This window comes from Colobus angolensis, unplaced genomic scaffold, assembly GCF_000951035.1.
Source record: "Colobus angolensis palliatus isolate OR3802 unplaced genomic scaffold, Cang.pa_1.0 Scaffold3946, whole genome shotgun sequence".
Lineage (NCBI taxonomy): Eukaryota > Metazoa > Chordata > Mammalia > Primates > Cercopithecidae > Colobus > Colobus angolensis.
In genome coordinates, this window is record NW_012117317.1 from 1 (window position 1) to 308 (window position 308).

The following is a 308-nucleotide window of genomic DNA, read 5'->3' on the forward strand; positions in this document are numbered from 1 at the left end:
ACTCCAGCCTGGGTGACAGAGCGGGACCCTGTTTCAAAAAAAGAGAGAGAGAGAGAGAGAGGAAAAAAGAGAAAAGAAAAAGAAGGAAAAGGAAAAAAAGGGAAAGAAAAACGAAAATATAGCCAAGGCCAGAAGTCATGATGCCAGAGCCCAGTGAGTGAGCAAAGTAGCCACATCCACACACCTTTTATTAGAAACCTCAATTTCTGTGTAAGAACAAACTTTAACATCTGGATTAGTTTCCTAGAGCTGCTGTAACAAACTACCACAAACCAGATGGCTTAAAACAACGGAAATTCATTCTTGCA

General features: G+C 40.6%; 1 long non-coding RNA gene across 1 annotated transcript in view; it reads right to left on the minus strand.

Moving 5' to 3' along the window:
* Positions 1-170: 170 nt before the first annotated feature.
* The window catches only part of LOC105521070, a 1,531-nt gene continuing 1,393 nt past the window's right edge, over positions 171-308 (minus strand). Inside the window, exon 2 of the long non-coding RNA XR_001003214.1 lies at positions 171-262. This is a non-coding gene — a long non-coding RNA (uncharacterized LOC105521070). The remainder of the gene's footprint in view (positions 263-308) is intronic.